The sequence below is a fragment of the Rattus norvegicus genome, chromosome 3, assembly GCF_036323735.1.
Source record: "Rattus norvegicus strain BN/NHsdMcwi chromosome 3, GRCr8, whole genome shotgun sequence".
Taxonomy (NCBI): domain Eukaryota; kingdom Metazoa; phylum Chordata; class Mammalia; order Rodentia; family Muridae; genus Rattus; species Rattus norvegicus.
In genome coordinates, this window is record NC_086021.1 from 60,952,403 (window position 1) to 60,972,289 (window position 19,887).

At 39.0% G+C, this 19,887-nt stretch overlaps 1 pseudogene; it reads right to left on the reverse strand.

Annotated features, from left to right (window-relative positions):
* Positions 1 to 19,887, reverse strand: part of Ofd1-ps1 (Ofd1 centriole and centriolar satellite protein, pseudogene 1) — a 75,972-nt pseudogene that overhangs the window by 25,562 nt on the left and 30,523 nt on the right.

The following is a 19,887-nucleotide window of genomic DNA, read 5'->3' on the forward strand; positions in this document are numbered from 1 at the left end:
ACATTAGATCTGAACAGGAGAGTGCTCCTAAATATGTAAAGGTGGTACGTCATCAGGCACTGTAACCATTCTGTGAAAATTAACTTATACAGGATAACAAATGACTTTCCTTTGATCAGTCATGAAAAAAATAAAAACAAAAAATAATATTTTTCAAATAATAATTTACAAGGGCAAACTTGCTTTATCATGTGTATTAATTCTATGTTAGAATTTTTAATTTTATTTTTCTTGGGTATTTTATGTACTTACATTACAAATGTTATCCCCTTTCCTCCCTCCCTATCCCCTCTCCCACCTCCCCCTGCTTCTATGAGGATGCTCACACTCCTCCCTACCCACTCCAACCTCAATGTCCTGGCATCACCGTACATTGGGGAAATGAGCCTTCACAGGACTAAGTGCTTTTCCTCCTATAGATTGCCACATGGCCCACACCACCTTGGACAATAGCTTTCGAGTTTTCTTCTTAAATAAAAAGGATATTTTGTTATTTGGTTTTTAAAACACAGTTAAAAGATTTAAAATGTTTTAAGTAAAGTCAAAGTGTTGCTAAGGTTCACATGTGTTTTCTAAATCTCTAAGAGTTGGAGTGATTTGTCTAAAATACTTGATCAGGGTTCTGGTAGCCCATGCCTTTAATCAAAACAGAGACAGGCAAATTTCTGTAAGTTACTTGTTTTCTAAATTCTCAGTTACAGAGAATAAGGTGGTGATTGCATATGCCATTAATACCACCACACAGAGACAAAATCAGATACATCTCCTAATTGGTATATTTATAGAGTATTCTAAAAACCCTCTATGGGGTTATTATAAAGGCAGATAATTTCCAATGGGATCAGGAAAAAAGATCAGGTTTTGGGACCACCAGTAAACCCATCTTTATGCATGCAAACCTGACCAATAATGAACCGGATGATACCCCATTTATGGATGTCATATTTATTGGTGAATTGGCAACTGGGGACTTTTCAAAAAGCAGGAAAATGTCTTTGAACATTTGCTTATTAGCTTGCATTGTAAATGCTTTGCATATAGAAAGAATAAATATTCTCCATTTGAGAAACTAATCTAGACACTCTATGAGACATAGAGAACCTTATACTCAGTCATAGTCAACCATCTTATGGTCATAATGATCCGTGTACAATGATGGATTGGATCCATGCGAAGGCAATGTTCTTCACAGGCTTAGTCATGAAAAGGACAGTATTACAGTGGAACTGGTACCTATCTGAACTCTTTCAAGCCCAAAAAGGGTCTTGGCCTACCTGCACTGAAGAAATATCTTAGTTTCATATAATCCCCATTCCTAAACTGCTCACCCCTCCCCCAAATGAGGCACCTATTGAACTGTGGAAAACAACCGAATGGTATGGTTACCACATTGGTCTAATGCATGGTTTGGTGATGATCAATCAACCTCTGATGGAACCAAAATTAATGAAAATGGGAGCCTATAGACTGGGGGATGGAATGGCAAATACTGAGGAAGGACCCAAGAAATCAGCACAGCACGATTGCCTACCAGACAAACAACTAGGAAAGCAAAAGGAAAATCTCTATTTCTTCCAATCCATGGTATATCTGATCATTGAAATGCAAACACAAGAATATAAGCATCCAACTAAGGAATCCTGAGACCACGAGTGAAACATCTGAAAAATAAGGATGGGTTATCAAGGGAAAATGTCCCAAGATAAAAGAAATGAATCGGCCAAGTGGTATTGCCCACCTCAAGCTTATCTCTGCTGCCCTCTCCAGATATAAAGAGCACATGGTCTTCATGTGATCCCAATTCAATTACAAATTAAAGCTGGCTTTGGGGTTGGAGTATGGCTTTCTCTTTCTCAAAACCCATGCATGTTCGTTAAAGGAAAATCTAAAGTCTTTGTCTCATATCAGAGAAACAACTTGATATGAAACAGAAAAAAAAATAAAAAAATCAGTAACTATTCTATTGCTACTGTTATGGACCAAACCCCCACCAAGAAGGACTATAGCCATTTTGCTCCATGCCTTCCAGCTATTTCATATTGTGCTGTAACATGCTTGCCAGTCATTGGCACAGAGAAGTAACTTGCCTCAGAGCAAGGACGTACTGAACATATACCCTGGTGGGATTTTGTTTGTTTGTCTGGTTTGTTGTTGTTTTGTTGTTTGTTTACTTTGTTTTGTTTTTATTTGTTTTTTTTTTCTGTGTGGTCTGAATATTCTATATGAGGCTTGCTAATCTTAAGAAGTTCCACAAAGCTTTATGCAGGACCAACCCATCAAATCAAAGGTTAGTATCAACTGTTATGTCTAAAATGGAGTTAGTCAGAACTGACCACAAGGCAGCTCTTCCTGCTACACCTGTATATAAACTCGTGTTTTCTGTTTTCTTTTTTCCTTAGAAGCTGAAAGAGAAATATATTTGGTGTCATAATTCAGATAATTCTGAGCTATGTCCTTGGTATGACCAGTATCAGGCTGTGATTTCAGTAAACAATTCTTATTTAACTAAGATCGGTATTTGGGTTGTATGCATTCCTGAACCCCCAACACTATTAATCTTATTATATTTTTTGTTTCATTGACTCTTTAAGTTTATTTCTTAAGATATACAAATTATATCAAAATTTATAAGACTTTTATGTATATATAAACTTTCTGTCAAGATACTAGTAGTCATCCAGAATACTAAATAATTCTATAAATAAGCTTCATGTAGCTTCCCATATGATTTCTGGTTTGAGTTTGAAGCAGGTAACTAGGAACAAACCTTTACACATCTGAGAAACTTAAAAGACTGTAGTCTCCAAACCTCTCTGAGCTCTGTTAAACATGGCATTTAAAATCTTTAAGTTTTCTTTCACTTTAAACAGTAACCTTTGAGGTCTCCAAGAAGATGATGGGGCCTTGCAACAACAAATCTACATGTGTGGCGGTAATGCTAACCACTGGGAAAAACTTCTGTAGGCCCCTTATCTGCCAGGTTCTGTGAAAACTTTATGCAACTTTGTGTTCAGTGCTGTGTTCTACCTATACAGGATTGCCACTAAACTGATACACAAGGGCCAAAGATCAGATTTAGACTACAGTTTTCTTATGACATTCAAATTGTTGCATTCATAGGCATCTGACACACTCATTTTACAGAATGTTGGTCTCAAAAATACTTAGTACTAAAACTGCCAAATACAACCAAGCTGGACGTTGTGCAAAGCTTCAAAGAAATAGCATCGTTATTTTCAATATTTTCACTGTTTTACAGTTAAAATATTTCTTTTTATTTAGACGAAGAATGAGAAATATTGCCGGATGTTTGCTCACACTGTGAACCCTGAGACTGTGTTAGTTACTGGGGAAAAAACTTTCGAGTTGTGCTGTGTCTCAGCCCTAGCACATAAGATCAATCCAAGAGCTTCTGTTTATTGTAAACAGGATTACATGAAGTCAATCATGGGTCAAGAGGCAGAGCAAGCAACCAATTGGCAGGCAGTGAACATAGGAAGAAATACAGAGTAAGAGGAAGTCATGAGGACTGATAGACTTATAGAAAGTAAAAAAATAGGGACATTCAGTTTAAAGGGTTTTTGAGATGATGTGAAGGGCTCCATTTGAGACTTCAGCTTTGGATAAAGGTCAGATGGGTGCCTTCTCTGCCAATCTGAGCTAATACACTTCCAAGACAACATCTGGCTACTAAGTCTTCATTAGTTAAATCTAATGAAAAAGGGTGGGAATAAAGGAATCATGACTAACAGTGTAAACCAAAAGCACACAAAAATGCCTAATACTAAAAATGAATAAAGGAAAAGAAATACCAATAATACAACCAAGTGAACCATCAAATAAAAGCTAATAGAAAATAGGAAAGCACTCTCAATACTAGCCTAAATATAAGTGACTTCAACACATATTTAAAATATGAAGATTGCCAAATTAAAAAAAAATGCGTGTTTTCTCCACAAAAGTCATTTAGCAATCGAAGGGGGAAAAAAGACAGTCAAAAGGCAGAATCAGGGGCTGGGGATTTAGCTCAGTGGTAGAGGGCTTGCCTAGGAAGCACAAGGCCCTGGGTTCGGTCCCCAGCTCCGAAAAAAAGAACAAAAAAAAAAAAAAGGCAGAATCAAGTTTCCAAGCAAATATAAGATGTAAAATAAATGTAGGTATAGTGATTCTTATATCTGATAGAGTAAGCCTCAATCAAAATTCCTTAAGAAGACATAAATGTACTCATTATTTATCAAGAAGTTACTACAAATGTAAATATTTAGGCACTGAATGTTGGCCTTCAGAATTTCACAAGATAAATACTAAAATGTATCAATCATTATATAGTTCCTAATAGTAATGAGAAAGTTCAGTATCTCTTCAACTTCATGATATAATTCAAAGCTCTGGAAAAAGAATTCCGGTATCTCTGGAGAAAGTCATGTTCAATAGTGTGGACCTATACTACTAGTTCTGCCAATAAGGGGGATAGAAGTCCATCAATGTCACTGGTCAGCCTTTCTAATGAAACCAAGGAGTTCCAATTCATTGAGAGACAATGTTACATGAAATAAAACAAGCTTAAGCAAGATATAATATGAAACCTGTTATCACTCTCTGACATTCACACAAAAGTACACATACAAAAATGTACAGTCCAAAGTACACATACATACAAAATTATGCCCTGCAGACACATGAGTAAAGAAATGAAGCAAAGAAAGAAAAAAGGAAACAAGGTATTAATAAACATAAGTAGTAAAAAAAAAGCTCTACGAGTAAATATTAAGAAACTCAGAAACGATATTGAAGAAGATACTAGTGGACGAAACAACCATCCCTGCTCCTGGTTTAGCAGAATTAACATTGTGAAAAAATATTACCAAAAGTACTGCATACAGTGATAACAATTCTCATCAAATGTCTGATAGCATGCCTCATACAACTAGAAAAGAATCCTACATGTCAAATGAAAACAGAAATGCCATGGATAGTGTGATAGTTTATATATGCTTGACCCTGAGAGTGGCAATATTAGAAAGTGTGTCCCTATTGGAGTAGGTGTGACCTTATTGGAGTAGTTATGTCACTGTGGGTGTGGGATTTAAGACCCTTATCCTACCTGCCTGGAAGTCAGTATTCCTCTAGCAGCCTTCAGATGAAGATGCAGAACTTTCAGCTACTCCTGCACCATGCCTGCCTGCATGCTGCCATGCCTCCACCTTGATGATAATGGACTGAACCTCAGAATCTGTAAGCCAGCCCCAATTAAATGTTGTCCTTCAGAAGTGTTGCCTTGGTCATGGTGTCTGTTCACAGCAGTTAAACCCTAAATTAAGACAGATAGGAAAAGCAGTTCTAAGTAAATATATGTAGATGATAAATTAATAGACATAGAGACAGATAGTAGATACATACATACATACATATATACATACTACATACAGTCTATATGTATCACCATAAGTGACCTAGATTATACTACAGAACTATAATGACAAAGAGCATATAGTGCTAAAAAATGAGAGAAAGACATGTAAACAAAATGACTAAAATGGGGCCCAGCATTAACCACACATAGCTAGTGCCTCCAAATATTATATACTGAGAGAGTCTACCCAACTGCACCATCTGCACACTTTCAGACAAGTCTAGCTTAGGGGGCACAGCTTTCCTATCGTCTTTCCCTAGTGTGCCTACCTGTGCTAGCACCGTAAACTTAGACCTACCACCAAAAGTACAACTTGCCCTGTAAATTCCCCAGGCGGTAAATCCCATGTTGTACCCGTGTGTCCATGTTTACGTTTGAAGGCATAGCTCACACAACAGCTGTTCTCAAGCCTATCCCTGCTATCCTATAGTCCCAAGATTAAGTAGATGTGCAATTCATGCACTGATTTTCCCTTATAGATTTTACTAGAACCAAGTCTCCTTCCCAAACTTTATACCATCATGGCACTCTCTGGTGGATCTGCTCCTCTACATTCCTAAAGTGAGGCAGGCTAGAAACCACATCAGATGCATAACCAAGGAAAGAAGTTCACAATGTGCCCAAGTCACATTACAAAAAGGACAAACAATGTGAAAGACCAAGACGTTTTGCAATCTCCAACTAAATCACTAGTCTTATATAAATGGTCTCCAGTAAAACTTACTAAAATAAGCACCAGAATAAATAATTCAAAAGAAAGAACATAAACTTTATCAAAGAACTCAAGGAATTTATGAAATGCTTGATTAAATAACTTGATGAACCTTAAAGATGATTTCATATATTCAGAAATAAAATATTCATATTATAAATAATGAGAATAAAATATTAAAGACAACATAGAATTTGAAACCTAAAGTCAGTAAAGAGAGGAATATATGAGATAATTAAGTTGAAATAAAGATGCGTACAGCATTTTTTCCTTTTTTTCCCATTTTTATTGAATTGGGTATTTCTTATTTACATTTCCAATGTTACTCCTTTTCCCGGTTTCCTGTCCATCAGTCCCCTAACCCCTCTCCGTCCTCTTCCATATGGGTGTTTCCCTCCCCATCCACTGCCCCCCCCAACAATCACCTACACTGTGGGTCCAACCTTTGCAGGACCAAGGGCTTCCCCTTCCACTGGTGCCCCAACAAGGCTATTCACTGCTACATATGCAGTTGGAGCCCAGGGTCAGTCCATGTATAGTCTTTGGGTAGTGGCTTAGTCCCTGGAAGCTCTGGTTGATTGACATTGTTGTTCATATGGGGTCTCAAGCCCCTTCAGCTCTTTCAATCCTTTCTCTAATTCCTCCAACAGGGGTCCCATTCTCAGTTCAGTGGTTTGCTGCTAGCATTCACCTCTGTATTTGACATGTTCTGACTGTGTCTCTCAGGAGAGATCTATATCCAGTTCCTGTCAGCATGCACTTCTTAGTTTCATCCATCTTATCTAGTTTTGGTGGCTGTATATATATGAGCCCCATGTGGGGCAGGCTCTGAATGGCTGTTCCTTCAGTCTCTGCACTGCTCTGATCATATCTAAAGATCTTCTAGGTCTGTGTAATCTGGTTGGAATGCAGACACACCTGGCTGGAATCTTTTAGTATAAGCATTTAATCCTAAATAATGATTTCTAATTGAGAGGCAGACAAAATGATGCATCCAGAAAGATTTGACAGAAGAATCAAAGGTAGGATATGGCCAGCACTCAGGGGAAAAGATATTTAAAAGCAGCACAGGGAGAGTGAACTCCATTCAATTCAGGCAGTTCGGAGCCAGTGTGTACTAGTGAGAGAACAGAGCTAGCCAGAGCTAGGCTGAAAATTGGCAGTTTGGGGGGTAGGCCTACGTCTCTGTTTCCTAGAACTGGAAAAGTCCAAAACAAGTCAATCTCAGGGAAAACTGCCCTGCTCAGTAGCCAATTAGTAAGCTGCCCTATCAAGTAGACTGTGCCAACTTCACATGGACTTGTAAGAGCTGTCCTACCTCTAGCTTGAGCCAAGTAGAGTTAATCAACAAAAGTTCCAACAATCCCCAGAGCCTTAACAAATCACAAAGGCACCCATTTCCCTGGATATAGAGCCAATTATTCAAGGGGTAAAAGGTAAATTCACTCAATCCTACCCTAACAGGCTTTAAACTGAGCCTCCAAAACGTATCTGTTTTCAATACTGATATATGGTATTGCATATGCATGCAGGTTCTCTAAAGAATAAATGCTCTTTGCTGTTGGAGACTATTTTAGTCGGGAGTATCATTCTTTACAAATCATGGACCCCTATATTTAGGGGCTCATCTAGAATTTACTGAAGGCCCCTGAGACAAATAATTAAGGATTTTCCAGTTGGTAAGTCTCGGTGCCTGGCTGTTTTTCATGTGGTCTTTCTCTGTGTTTCTGTTTACGGTTTAATCTGGAGGCCAAAAGGGGCAAAGCTGATGTGTATTTTGTCGCCTGGACAAGGACTATGGAAGATGCTCCCGAGAACTTGCCAGTTCTCACCTGATTTCTGAATCTGCTGTGGAGCGCTGAGTCTTCCCTGTGCAGGAAGGGAGAGCATCTGAAATACTATTCTGGTTTTGTTTTCCTTTTCCTGAGAATGTTATTCTATGTCTGTCTGTGAATATTATGTTTATGCTTTTTATTTTCTTGTACAATTTTTTTTATTATTCCTAAGATGAGATAGACAAAGACCACTGACTCTAGTCCTGAACTATTTTGATTTCAATGACATTACGAAAGACTCAAGTCTAGTTGTTTGTCCCAGCAGATTAAGTATCTCTTACAGTAATGAATGGACAATTTGTAAATTGCGATGGCCTGAGAAGGGAACTTTTCATCTCCCTATAATCTACAAGGTGAAGGCTAAATAGAGCTATGATCAGGGCTATGAGACCAAGATGACCTGGACCCAGTGTCATATATCACCACATGCCAGTACCTAGTCAAGAAGTCCTCTATTTGGTTGAAACCATTACCCACCCCCTTCCTCTAGAGGAGGATTGGCCTCAGCTCTTTACCTTGCTTCCTTCCTCTGCCGCTGAGTATGATTTCAACCCCCCTCGTTATGTCTCTTGTTTTGCTGCTGCTGACCCTGCTCAACCAGTACAGGCAGAAGAAAGAGCAGCCCTTGACTCCTCTGACTCTCTTGACTCCACTCGGAGTCCACCTCATACTAGGGCCCGCACTGCTCAGAGGACTGACTATACTATGACCTTACCTCTCCAGTCTGTAGGAACCCTAAACAGTCCAAAAGTTCGAGTTAACAGCTTTAACTTACTTAGGCTATGAACTTGGCAGACGTGAATATAGCCTATATTTATACTGACAGCAGATATATTTTTGCCATGGCTCATGGGTCCATATATCAAGAGAGAGGATTGTTTACTGCTCAAGGAAAGACCATCAAAAATAAGAAACAATACTTGCTTTGCTGGAGGTATTATGGCTTCCTCTCAAAGTGGCCATAATTGGTTATCCTGGGCCTCAAAAAAAATCATAAATAGCTAAGGGACAGACTAGCTGATAAAGCAGCAAGGAAGGTAACTCAAATATTCACCACCAATATTCTGGTAGGCTTACCACCCCTAGTGTTCTTAGTCATCTCCTGATATACAACAGAAGACAAACAGGATCAGGTGAATTGTCAAGGGATTTATAGGAGAAATGGATGGCTACACACTAGAGAGGGCTGCATTATCTAGTGTACGGAGTTTGATAAACAACCCATGCATCAGATTGATTAAGCTTCGCAGCTGGGTCACTGAAAACTAAAGAAACTGCACTGATAAATGAGGTATAAATTCTTAACATGGGACAATTAATAGACTAGGTAATCAAATTGTCCTACTGTCAGGCAGTGAACCTCTCTGGCACCAATCAAGAAAAACTTCAGGAACCAGGATCAGAGAGCAATGGCCAGAAGACAATTGGGAAATAGATGTAAAACCAGGTATATATGGATATAAATATCTGCTAGTTTTTATAGACACCTTTTCAGAATGGGAAAAGCTACTCCATAAAGAAGGAGACTGCCAGTGTAGCGGCAAAGAAACTTTGGAAGACATTGTACACAGGTATAGTCTGCCTACCTTTCTTGGGACTCATAATGGACTAGCCTTTATCTCTCAGGTAATTAAATATCTAACACAGGTTCTGGGGACCAATTGGAAATTACATTGTATATACAGACCTGAGTTCGGGGCAGATAGAGAGGATGAATCAGATCCCAAAAGAGGTCTTCACCAAATTAAGTCTTGAAACTGGCAGTGACTGAGTAGCTCTCCTACCTTATGCCTTGTGTATAGCCAGGAATAATCATTATAGCTTGGGTCTTATACCCTTTGAGATTCTATTACGGAGAACCCCCTCCCATGCTGTCTAACCTCTGGTCTGCCATTCTGGCTAAATATGACCAGGCTAAGTTCTTAAAATCCTTGCAGGCTCTCCACAGAGTCCAGAACTAACACTAGTCCACCATATGCCAGGTTAAGAGCCCACTCCTCCTCCTAACTCCCATTGCTTTAAACAAGGTGATAAAGTCTGGGTTAAGAGACATAACCTAAATATACTGCAATATTACTGGTCTTTACAACATGATCCTGAGCACGCCAACATCATGACCAAGTTGAGTGGGATCCAAATGTGAATACACCACTCCCATGATAAGCCTACAAGCAGAAAAAGGAAGCTCTCAGATGGCTTGCCAGGAGAACTATGGAAGGTCATACCATACCCAGTCAATGTGCTCAAGTTGGAACTTCAACATTCCTAATTCTCACCACTCAATTCCTGCATCTTAGAACCATCACCGCTAGTCCCCATCATCCCCTCAGCATTAATTGGGTAACTGCTAACATTAACCAAGATACAGACATTCACCACATCTGCCACGCTGCTGCCTTGAGACTTGGTTCCCAGAGATACAATTTGACTTGGAAGATTCATCCCATTACTGGCCACATGCCGAAAGGAGAAAAATACCTCCAAGAACAATATTTTTAATGTGTGTCCAGAGCATTAGAGAGGTTGCAGAAGAGTACCTGAGTTCTACTGTGCATACTGGGGTTGTGAAAGCACAGGCTCTATGTACTGGGATCCCCTGATAAAATCTGATTTCATCAAGCTTGTTAGAAATGGAGAACCCTCATATTTCTGCTAAGCACACTCACCTTTTAAACCCCCAACTCTCAGCTTCACAGACAGAAGGAAACAGACCACAGGATGGGATACAGGTTATATTTGGGGATTGAGAGGATATACAATTAAAGCAGGCACTTAGATTAGACAGATCCCAAGAGTAATATTCTGTTGGAAATTGGAAATATTCTGTTCTCTGACAAGTTGTTAGATAGATTCCAGGGGTACCTCTTGGCCACAAAAATGTCCTGGCAAGGTTGGAGTCCCAGCCCTTGCCAATGTCAATGCCCACCACTACGCCAAGTGTAACCAGCTTCACTAGCTTCCTGCCTCAACAAAATCTCACTCTACTACCTAGATCAGGACCCCTGCAATTATTTGAAGCTTCCTTCCAGGTACTTAACTCCTCTTAGCAGGTTTAACATGTGATTGTCGGTTATGCTTAAACACCCAGCACCGCTACTATGATGGCATAGCTATCCTTGGAAACTATTTACAGACCACAGACAGTACTCAGTATAGACAGCAACAATTAGGAAGAGGTAAGCTGGCCCTACAGTCAATAACAGTACAAGGCCTTTGTATTGGGAATCAGTACCCTTAGAACATTCACACCTCTGCCATTCCATTGTTAGTTCCCTGAATAACTTACTATACAGGGGAAGCCTTTCCCACTCAATTAAACACCTGATCTCATCCGACGAAAAGAGTTGCTGTAACTGCTGCGATATTATCCGCCCTGATTGATATAGGAGCAGCTGCAGCAGCATGCAGAAGAGCTTCAGCACTAATACTACAAGATAGTAATTACTGAACCTTATACATTGCAATAAATAATGATATAAGAAGAGAAGAATTTATTAATGCTCTATGAGACTCCCTTTCCTCTTTAGCTGAAGCAGTTTTACAAAATAAAAGAGGTTTAGATTTATTATTTCCTCAACAGAATGCTCTGTTTGGACTGATCATTTATAGTAGTCAGAAAAAAATGGCTCAGCTTAGAAAAGGATTAATAATGGCAAGATATTGGAAAGAGAACAATCTTGTGGCTGGTATGAGTCCCTTTTTAACTGGTCCACTTGGTTAATCACATTTGTCTTGGCTTTGACTGGTCCACACTCACTTTCCAGTAACTAAGCTCACACTAATGGCAAGTTAAACATGAAATTGAGTCTAAAATTAAAACAAGGTTTGCAATGTTAGGCAGGACCCAAGTTAGGCAGGACCCTTCACAGACTAAACTTATTGCCTAGAGAATGGGACAAGTATTTGTCAATTGTAATTCATATGAGGTATAAATCTATAGGATTAATAAAGAGCTATATATTTTACACACACACACACACAGACGGACACTCATGCATGGTCCACAAAGAAGGCTAAGTAGTGAAAACATTGGCCATGCAAATTTGATCCCTGTATCCCATAGTGTGACAGAACTAGTTTAGAATGTTGTCCTCCAAGCTCACATGCATGCATGACACTACACTCAATTGTACATATCATCCACACAAAAAGAGAATAATAAGAATAAAGAAGTAAAGTGACCAATAAAATATCTCTTAAAATGTTCAACATTTTAATCGACTTAAATATAATTATATCTTTTTCTCCTCCTTCTCCTTTCTCTTAACCTTCATATATATATATATATATATATATATATATATATATATATTTATCCATTGTTGTTACATATATAGGTAAATAAGTCTATAAGTACAACCTATTGAGTCTGTACAGTATTGTTTCCTTGTATGTCTTCAGGGCTTACCACATGTTATTGGATAAATAATCAGAGAGCTCATTCTTCAGTAGACTATTTCTCTCTCCCTCAGCAATTTTTACCTCCTTATTGGTGTTACTTCATCTATGGAAGAGTAGGCCATTTGATTTGTCTTTTCTATAAGACAAATAGATAGTCTGAAAAGTGCCATTGGGACTGCTCAGATATTGTTTAGTTAACCATGTTGTAATTTCAAGATTATAGCTTCTCTGGCATAGCTGGAAGGCACAACCTCACAGCTGACTTTCTGGTTCTTTGGCCCTGACAATCTTTCTGACATCTCTTCAGAAATCGTCCCTAACCCTTAGATTCAGGAGTTGTGCTGTAAATGTATCAGGTGAGATGGGTAACCCATGGGTAGTTCTCTGCATTTTGACACACTGATTTCTGTAATCCTACTGTGAGCCAAAGCTTCTTTGGTGAAGGTTGAGATCTACCCCTACCTAGGTGCACAAGTATAAATATTTATATTGCAATCAGAAAATTAGAATAGTTTAGAAAAATGCAAGTAGTTTAGGCAATTTTCTGGTTTCACAGTAAATAAAGATGATTAGCTTTCTGTTCAACAAGCCTTAAATATAATTAGACATGTGGGGGTAACTTCCAAGATAAAAGTGCCACTATTTCAACACCTTAGAGATATTTCCAGCCCACCTTATTCTGTTTGTAACCTTTAAAGCTGGGCAGGACTACCAAAATTCTTCTCCCTTAAAACCTGTACAGAATCTTTGGATACTCTGAGAACTAGTATCAAACATCCATCCCTCAGGGACAAAGCTTATGGATGAGTTCTAGCTCTATCCTTTGCTATGAAAGAAATGCAAATTTAAACTACTTTCTGATTCTATCTAATGCTAGTCAGACTATACAAAAAACCACCACCAATACCCCCCAAAAATGATAGCAAACTTTGTCAAGAATAAGAAAAATGAGAAACCAAATTCATTGCTTATTAGGAATGTAAACTATTTCAGCTACTATGGAAATCAGTATGGAGCTTTTTCATCAGGAAATTGAACAGAGGTGTGCAGCAATGGGGGATAGGGAATTGGGGGTAGCCACCAAAAGGTCCCAGATGCCAGTAAAGCAACAGGCTCCCAGGACCCAACGGGGTGACATAAACTGCAATACTCAACAAAGGGGCAAGAGAAACTGTAGATACCATATCCAGAGGTTAGGCACAGCCCCAGTTGAGGGACAGAGTCACCTACCCTTCACAAAAATTTAACTCAGAATTGCTCCTGTCTAAAGGCAATGCAGAGACAAAGAGTGGAGTAGAGACAGAAGGAAAGGCCATCCAGAGACTGCCCCACCTGGGGATTCATCCCATATGCAGACACCAAACACAGACACTTGCTGATGCCAAGAAATGTTTGCTGACAGGAGCCTGATATGGATGTCTCTTGAGGGGCTCTGTTAGAGCCTTACCTATACAGATGTGGACAGTTGCAGCCAGTCACTAGACTGAGCACGGGGACCACAATGGAGGACTTGGGGGAAGGACTGAAGGAGCTGAAGGGTTTGCAACCACATAGGAAGAATTACAATATCAACCAACCAGACACCCTCAGAGCTCCCAGGGATTAAACCGTCAACCAAAGAATACACAGTGAGGAACCCATGACTCCAGATACATGTGTACCAGAGGATGGCCTTGTCTGGCATCAAAGGGAGGGGGAGCCCTAGGTCTGTGGAGGCTTGTTGCCACAGCATAGGAAAATAATAGGGTAGTGGACTGGGAGTGAGTAAGTAAGGGTGGAGCAATCTTGTGGAGGCACAGGGAAGGCATGGAATTGGGGTGTTTTTGGAAGGGAAACCAGAAAGTAGAATAACATTTGAAATGTAAATAAACAAAATAACAAATAAAAAAGAAAAAAAGTAAAATAGGACTACTAGAGGAAGTAGTACATACTCACACATGCAACCTTTGCCACATTCTACCACAAAAAAATATATATATGTATCTTGGTTTATCTATGCTCCCTTTAAAATAGAAAGAGATTAGAATCAGTCTAAATGGTTATCAAAAGAAAAATAGATAACGAAAATGTAATATATATACAAAAGGGAATTTTATTCAGACATAAAGAAAATATATTTTTAGATTTAGAAATAACAGGATGGATCTGAATATTTTTTTAAATTTTTTATTAGATATGTTTCTTTACTTACATTTCAAACGTTATTCCCCTTCCCAGTTTCCTGTCCACAAGCCCCCATTCCCTTCCCTCCCCCTTCCCCATCCGGATATTCCCCCTCTACATCCCCCTTGTGCCCCCCCCTTATTCCCCTGCACTGGGACTCCAACCTTGGCAGGACCAAGGGCTTCCCCTTTCCCTGGTGCCCCAACAAGGCTATTCTCTGCTACACATGCAGTTGGAGCCCTGGGTCAGTCCATGTATAGTCTTTTGGTAGTGATTTAGTCCCTGGGAGCTCTGGTTGGTTGGCATTGTTGTTTTTATGGGGTTGCAAGCTCCTTGACCTCTTTCAATACTTCCTTTAATTCCCCGAAAGGGGGTCCTATTCTTAGTTCGGTGGTTTGCTACTAGCATTACCTTTGTATTGGACATGCTCTGGATGTGTCTCTCAAGAGAGATCTATATCCAGTTCCTTTCTGCATGCATTTTCTGCCTTCATCAATCTTATCTAGTTTTAGTGGCTGTATATATATGGGCTCTATATATATATGGGTCAGGCTGTGAATAGCCATTCCTTGAGTCGCTACTCTAAACTTTGTTTCCATCTCCCCTCCTACCAATATTTTTCCTCCTTTTAAGAAGTAGTGGGAGCAACTGCATTTTGGTCATCCTTCTTCTTGAGCTTCCTGTGGTCTGTGGATTGCATCTTGGGTAACTCAAGCTTTTTGGCTAATATCCACTTATGAGTGCATACTAAGTGTGTTTTTCTGTGATTGAGGAACCTCAGACAGGATGATATTTTCTAGTTTATTCCATTTGCCTATGAATTTCATGAAGTCATTGTTTTTGATAACTGAGTAGCACTCCACTGTGTAGATGTACCATATTTTTTAATCCATTCCTCTGTTGAAGGGCATCTGGGTTCTTTCCAGCTTCTGGCTATAATAAATAAGGCTAATATGAACATAGTGGAGGATGTGTCTTTGTTGTATGTTGGAACATTTTTGGGAATATGCCCAAGAAACATATAGCTGGGTTCTCAGGCAGTGCAATGCCCAATTTTCTGAGGAACTTCCAGACTGATTTCAAGAATGGTTGTATTAGTTTGCAATCCCACCAACAATGGTGGAGTGTTCCTCTTTTTCCACATCCTTGCCAGCATCTGCTGTCACCTGAGATTTTTATCTTAGCCATTATGACTGGTGTGAGGTAGAATCTCAGGGTTGTTTTGATTTGCATTTCCCAGATGACTAAGGATGATGAACATTTCTTTAGGTGCTTTTTGGCTATTCGATAATCCTCAGCTGAGAATGTTTCGTTTAACTCTGTAGCCCATTTTTAATAGGGTTATTTAGCTCTCGGGAGTCTACCTTTTTGACTTCTTTGTATATTTTGGATATTAGCTCTCTATCAGATGTATGATTGGTAAAGATCCTTTCCCAATCTGTTGTTTACTGTTTTGTCCTAATGACAGTGTCTATTTTTATAACCAAGGTTATTCAATAAGAAATAAAAATAGCATATATTATTATTTTAATATATAATTCTAAAGTACATTTTTTATGAATGATAGTATATGGCTTTATGAATGTCTTTCTAGATCTTGTAACTAGGAAAAAGTCCATGAGAAAGGAAAAAGAGTACTTCAGGAAAAAGAAAAGGATTATAAAAAATATGTGACACAAAAGGACAGATACGGAACTCCTGATAATCAAAAGAGATGGACAACTCAAGAAGTTAGACCGCAGGGAAACAAATGACCCTATTAAAAAATGGGGTTCAGAGCTAAACAATTCACAGCTGAGGAATGCCGAATGGCTGAGAAACACCTAAAGAAATGTTCAACATCTTTAGTCATAAGGGAAATGCAAATCAAAACAACCCTGAGATTTCACCTCACACCAGTGAGAATGGCTAAGATCAAAAACTCAGGTGACAGCAGATGCTGGCGAGGATGTGGAGAAAGAGGAACACTCCTCCATTGTTGGTGGGATTGCAGACTGGTACAACCATTCTGGAAATCAGTCTGGAGGTTCCTCAGAAAATTGGACATTGAACTGCCTGAGGATCCAGCTATACCTCTCTTGGGCATATACCCAAAAGATGCCTCAACATATAAAAGAGACACGTGCTCCACTATGTTCATCGCAGCCTTATTTATAATAGCCAGAAAATGGAAAGAACCCAGATGCCCTTCAACAGAGGAATGGATACAGAAAATGTGGTACATCTACACAATGGAATATTACTCAGCTATCAAAAACAACGAGTTTATGAAATTCGTAGGCAAATGGTTGGAACTGGAAAATATCATCCTGAGTGAGCTAACCCAATCACAGAAAGACATACATGGTATGCACTCATTGATAAGTGGCTTTTAGCCCAAATGCTTGAATTACCCTAGATCCCTAGAACAAAGGAAACTCAAGACGGATGATCAAAATGTGAATGCTTCACTCCTTCTTTAAATGAGGAAAAAGAATACCCTTGGCAGGGAAGGGAGAGGCAAAGATTAAAACAGAGACTGAAGGAACACCCATTCAGAGCCTGCCCCACATGTGGCCCATACATATAGAGCCACCCAATTAGACAAGATGGATGAAGCAAAGAAGTGCAGACCGACAGGAGCCGGATGTAGATTGCTCCTGAGAGACACAGCCAGAATACAGCAAATACAGGGGCGAATGCCAGCAGCAAACCACTGAACTGAGAATAGGACCCCCGTTGAAGGAATCAGAGAAAGAACTGGAAGAGCTTGAAGGGGCTCGAGACCCCCATATGTACAACAATGTCAAGCAACCAGAGCTTCCAGGGACTAAGCCACTACCTAAAGACTATACATGGACTGACCCTGGACTCTGACCCCATAGGTAGCAATGAATATTCTAGTAAGATCACCAGTGGAAGGGGAAGCCCTGGGTCCTGCTAAGACTGAACCCCCAGTGAACTAGACTGTTGGGGGGAGGGCGGCAATGGGGGGAGGGTGGGGAGGGGAACACCCATAAGGAAGGGGAGGGGGAGGGGGATGTTTGCCCGGAAACCGGGAAAGGGAATAACACTTGAAATGTATATAAGAAATACTGAAGTTAATAAAAAAAAAAAAAAAAAGAATTGTCAGGCAATTCTAGCGGCAAGTGTTGAGTGGCAATTCAGCAGATGGCATGCGTGTTCTATGAGAACCACGGCGGTTCATTTTGGCTGCTATATAACTGCCTCTTTGGGATCAGCCCTCTGTTATTTTGAGGCTTAACCAACCACAGATAAAAAAAAAAAAAAAAAAAAAAAAAGAGAGAGATGGAGAAGACCAGAAGAATTGAAGTAGGGGAGAGGAACAACCAACACAAATTGTATGTTCCTTAATTGAAGGTAGGAATTCAAATCGATTAAAATATCATCATATCTGTGATTGCTTGATCTTACTATTTTGTACATTTGCCAATTTACTATAAAGTTAACCAAACTTTAAAAACTAAATTAGAGACATAAAAGAAACAAGCAGAGAAGGCTTATTTTTATTAATCATTCCATTTGTTTATATCTCAAATGATACCCCACTTCCAGGTTACCCCTCCACCCACTCCCCTTCCTACATCTGCACTCCCCTTCCCCTTTGCCTGTATGAGTGTGCCCGCCCACCCCGACCACCCTCTCCCCACCGGCTCATAAAAGCAATGCTCTGGTAGAGAAGTTGTATTATGAGAAAGAAAAGAAAAGAAAAAAAAAGAAAAGAAAAGAAAAGAAGGAGGGAAGAAAGGGGAGGGAGGAAGGAAGGCAGAAAGGGAAGGAAGAAGAGGGACCATCTATGTAAACAGAGCAACACAAGTAAGTAGCTGTTGAATGACTTAGAGAGCACAGTTTTATAGATTTCAAAGCTAAGATTCCGGATAAAATGATTTTTGAGAAACCTTCCTTATTTATTATTCATTATTTAATAACTCTTTGAGTTCTTCTTCCCTTCTTTAAGAGAGATAAAATTTGATTCCAGATGGAAAAAAATCCCTTTAAAGCAAAGCTATACTCAATTCAAAATTCTAAATGATTTCCACACTCCTTTCCTAAGCAGTGGTTTAAAAACACTCTTTTTTTTTTCTTCAAAAACAGAAAATGCATGTCATGCATTTCATGAATTTATATTTTGCTGTAGAAATCTTCTGATCCAGATCAGTTCACAGTAAACTGGTAAACAAATTGATTCAGTGCCTCATCTCTTTTATCATATACGTCTCAACAGCATCGATGTAAAGATAAAAGTAGAGTAATAGAAACCTCCTGCGATTTAAACTTGGCTGTGGTAAGCTGCCAGCTTTCATGTGCCTTAAAATATCTGTTTTGTCTTCATCAATGTGAGACTCTGTGCAGAACAATGGATGTCAGACAGAAAACAGGGAAAGGAATGGGGTGAAAATAGAAGATATAAAGAAATATTATGAATGGAGTTGAAAATTTAACTACCTTCTGATAATTTGACTTGCCTAATGTGAATGACAAACCACATAGTAATTTTTCAATTATACCTAAATATTTTAGAAGTATGTTTTTAGAAATTGGTGATTCAGTGACTATGCTTATTTGAAATTTTGTACTGTCAAATAGCTTTCCTTAGGGAAAAATGTTAATGAAATATTGATGTCTTTTGTTATAAGTGGGAAATCCAAAGAAGCTTTGACAAAATTTAGCTTTCAATAAAGAAATCTACATTTTGGGATCACTAATGGCTGCTTTTCTTCTTATTGGTATGATAAATACTCTGGAAAATGGGCTAATTAAAGGAGAAAATGGTTTGTTTTGGCTCATTGTTGAAGCATAGAGTTCATCAGAGTAGAGAAATCAAGATGGCAGGAGTTAGAAACAGCTGATCAAATCACATCCACAATTGGGATGTGGAATAATGGAATCTTTATGCTCTGCTCATTTTCTTCTTTTTATTCAGGAAGATTCCGTCACAGAACATGGTAGCACCCACAGTGAGCAGGTCTTTACATCTTAGTTAACTTAATAATGATAATCTCCCACAGCTGTTTCCAGAAGCCTATCACCTAACTGATTCTAGATCCCATAAAATTGACAATTTAGTTCAATCATCACACAATTGAGCTATTGATCTGATCTCTGCCACCACAATCATTATATGGAAATGTCTGTCAAGAGAGTTCTGAGACAGTTGGTCATAACGAATGATTAACCTAACTGACTGTCATTTTGTTTTAATGGGTTCTCATAAATTAGTTCATTGTATAATTTCTGTATATAATTTCTCACATATGGCATGAACTTTTGCACTAGATTTAGTCCTGTGTTCATAAACAGTCTTATCTTTCCATCCCTTATTCTTATTCTTGTGCCACTAGGCCTTTGAGAAGATAGCCAAA